Source organism: Lolium rigidum, chromosome 6 (assembly GCF_022539505.1).
Source record: "Lolium rigidum isolate FL_2022 chromosome 6, APGP_CSIRO_Lrig_0.1, whole genome shotgun sequence".
Classification (NCBI taxonomy): Eukaryota; Viridiplantae; Streptophyta; class Magnoliopsida; order Poales; family Poaceae; genus Lolium; species Lolium rigidum.
Genome location: NC_061513.1, coordinates 350471440 through 350475310, shown reverse-complemented (window position 1 = coordinate 350475310; position 3871 = coordinate 350471440). Strand labels below are relative to the sequence as shown.

The 3871-nt window shown below is 53.3% G+C and overlaps 1 pseudogene; it reads right to left on the bottom strand.

Annotated features, from left to right (window-relative positions):
* Positions 1-1151: 1151 nt before the first annotated feature.
* LOC124664948 lies at positions 1152-2321 on the bottom strand (annotated as a pseudogene).
* Positions 2322-3871: the final 1550 nt, after the last annotated feature.

Sequence of the window (3871 nt, the reverse complement as noted above, 5' to 3'; positions counted from 1 at the left end):
CCAAACCAAGGTAGAACTAGTTTGAGTTAAGTTTAGACGCTATCGCGTGTGTGCTTGGTGAAACATCCCTCCGGGGACGGCGCCACCGTTTATCTATTATAATTGTTGCGGAAGTTCTTGTGTTCATCAAGGATTGTCGTGCTTTGGTCTTGAGGCGTGGTGATCTCCATCACGTTGCTTGCTAGATTTATCCCCTACTTAAGGTTGCGTTCCGCGCGTAATTGGAGGTATCTATCTACCCGGGTTCTAGCTGTTAAAGATCGGGCAACACCTAGGAGGATCGGATGGGATCCTCGTATCATCTTCCCCCTCTTCCCCCTCGGCCCCGGTGATGGAGCTTTCGCGCAGGATTTGTTCGGTTTAGCTCCCGCCGCCACCTGGGCGAGGACCGCCGTGAGAACAGCGCTGCCCGCGGCACCTGATTGCGGACCAGGTGTGTACCGGAGCGCCTCCGCTTCTTCATGTTCATCGCCGCAACCAAGTTCGCAACCTGGGCAGGGGTCGCAGCGCTCCACTCGCCCCGGGAGAGACGGGCACCACGGGAGAGGGTTGCGAAAGCTGCGACGTGCCGTCGGCGGCCGACGAGGTCGAACTGAGGCTCATCTCGCCTAGATCTGGCGGCGGCGTTGGAGGAGATGGTGGGGGCGCGGAGAACGGAGGTGGCGGCGACGGTTGCGCGTGAATGGGAGGAGCTGAAATATTCGTCGTGCGTAAAGGATGGGGGAAGTAGGGTTCGCGTTCATTTCAGCAACCCCTACAACTACGGGTCAACTTGGGTTTTCGGTCGCGATCCAAAAAAAAATCCGGGCCGAACATGTTTACAGTTATTGATGGACGCCATTTTCCAAACTAAACAAGTAAACAAACGGTTATTATTTACTTTTACCATTTTTACGGGCTTCTCGCGCCGATCCAAACGGGAAAAAATTCGAGTGCAGGACCAACATTTCTAATTCTGCTTCTCTGCGAGAAGAATCTTAGCATTTAGAAAAAAAAAATTCTAGTATTTACCAAAACACACCACTCGATTGTGTCTTTGCCAGACTATATTCCCCAGCATTTACGCTTTCTGCGAGACGTACATCAAGAATTCATCATTTGATACCCGCAAAAAAAAAAAAAACCATCATTTGATGATCGACAGATTCGACTCATGAGTTCACTCGCCGGCAGTTGAGCCGGACCTCGCCGCTCTTCCCGGTGAGCGCCAGCCTGCCCAGCCTCACCATAGCAGCGGCGAAGTCCGCCGCGAAGAGCGAAGCGTTGGCGGCGTAGGCGCGCACGAGCGCGTCCGTGGCGCCGTCGCCGGCGCCGCTCCCGTAGAGCTCCTGGTCGGACCGAAGGAGCACGCGGCGGGCGACGAGGTCCTGGAAGTATCCGTTGTCGAACGCGGCGGGTGCGTGCAGCTCGAGCGGCGCGAGGTTGCCGTCGCCGCCGGCGGAGGGGCAGGCCTTGCCCCGCACCTGCGTGGCAAATGCGCCGTCCACAGCGCTGGCGCCGGTGTCGTTGTAGATGTGGGTGCGGAAGGTGGCGCACCGCGCCCAGCCCACCGTGTGCGCGCCGGAGAGCGCGGTCAGGTCGCGCGCGTCGAGCCCCTTGGCGCTGAACCTGGCGAGGAGGTCGGCCAGGGTCGCGTCCGGCGGTGGCAGGTTAGCGTTCGCTGCGTTCAGGTTCGCCGACAGACCGTCCCGCCGGCCCAGCTGCAACGTCCAGCTCGGGCCTCCCAGCTGCACGCGCGCGACGCGACCACCGTTAGCAATGCCAGCAAGTCAGCAAATGAGCATACGACACGAGAGACGGAGAGAGATAGTGAGATGGGTACGGACCAGGCTGACGGCGTCGCGAGCGGCGAGGGCGACGATGTCGGCGCATGAGACGGTGGCCTTGCAGGAATCCTCGACCTGCGCCTTGATGGCGTCGATGACCTCGTAGCCGCGCAGCGAGCCTGCGTTGGGCCCCGCATTCTTCTCGCCCGTGAAGCTGGCCGTGTCGTCCAGCAAGATGGAGGCGTCGCACCCCTGCGCATGCACGCACGTATCAGCTCACAGTGCTACCGAGCACAGGACGTGCATTGCATTGGTGCCCGAACAAACCAAAACGTACATTGACGAAGCAGTCGTGGAAGAAGAGGCGGAGGACGGACGCGCCCATGCGTGCCTCCTTCTGCACGGCCTGCGCCATGCCCCGACGCACGATGGACGGCAGCGCAGGGCACGTCGCGTCGTAGAACGTCGGCGACAGCTGCCCTTCGACGACACGACGACGACGACAGCGGCCGCCGCCGCCGTCATAGCAACCGCGAGGAGCAACGCCCTGGTCATCCCCGTCGCTTAAGCGAAGGAGAGAGATCCTCCAGACTCCCCTGCTGCAGAGAGAGTGAAGTGTTAAATACTCGAGCTAGCGAGGCGGTGCTCTGCTCCAGTATTGCTAAACCGAGGCAATGGCTGCGTTGTGTACTGCTAGATCCGGGGCACGATGAATGGATCAGAGAAAGTCACAGCTGATGGCCGTGATAGGTAGGATGCGATCTTGCCACTGTTCTTCGCAAAGTGACAAGTGACAAGTAGCGAGATTGTCCCGGTGGTGGCCACCGGGGAGACGTGCGCCTGCCGTCTGCGGACATGGACGCTAGCTCCACCCGATACCGCACGGCGGCCGGGATACGGGATGGCGCGGCCCGGGCTCTGGCTATGCATGCATGGAGTCGCCCAGGGCCAGGGACACACGCCAATGGCCGGCCACCGGAGGAGTGTCGCGTGTTAACTGTTAGAACTCACAAGGTTGAGAGTAAAACTTGTGTTCTATACTCCCTTCGTCTATAAATAGATGTCTTATATTTGTCTAAATTTGAATGTATCTATACACTAAATAGTGTCTATATACATCTAAAATTTGATAAATCTAAGACATCCTTTTATGGGCAGAGGTAGTACAAGGATTTGAGACACCTACGTAGAGACGCGTGTTTACGAAGAGATGGCAGTTGCTATATTAGAAGACGCCCGTACAGACGCTCGCGTCCATACAACGCTTTGGACAGAATACAAACAATGCCTAATCTAATGAGGGTTTCTAAATGTCTGTTGGCTAAGCGACCCTTCGGGAGAGTCGGTTGTAATTCTAACACCCCCCCCCCCCCTTGAACAAAGCTGCTTCTCATATGTCTTGTATTCCTTGTATAATTTTGAGAATATTGGTCTTGATCACAAGCGTATATTATCTTGAATAACTCCCCCAAAAACCCTGTGGGAAAAATATAAAGAGAATAGTATTTTATATGTTGTGAAAACGCATTTAAAACCCGGTGGGAAAAGTAAGGAGAAAATGATTCAACACATAATGATTATTGTCTCTTTGATAACTTATATGAGAAAACCTTGAAAGGATAAAACTCATTGGTAAGTTTAGAGAATAATTAATATGTCTTGTATACATCCATTAAAAACCCCGGTAGGGAAAATATGATATATGACATATATTCTTGTGTTGATATTACCTCATTATAAACCTTGATGAGAACCTGTAAAGTAAACTCACTAAGGGAAAAAGAGTATAATATGATGCTTTGAATAGGAGTAGTTCAGGAAGATACCCCCCCTGATTCTTGTAAATCTCGAAGCCGTCGCATACCAATTTCATGAATATATTTCTGGAATCTTGAAGTTGGTAGAGACTTCTAAATAGATCAGAGAAATTGTCACATGATTTGACTTGCAAGATGTTGATTTCCCCACTCTTCCGGAGTTCATGGGGATAAAACAACTTAGGGGAAATATGCTTGATGATATTGCTCTTGATGTATCATGTTTGCATCTGTGCAACACAAGCTGCATTATGTTCGTAGATAATAGTAGGTGATTCGACAGAATCA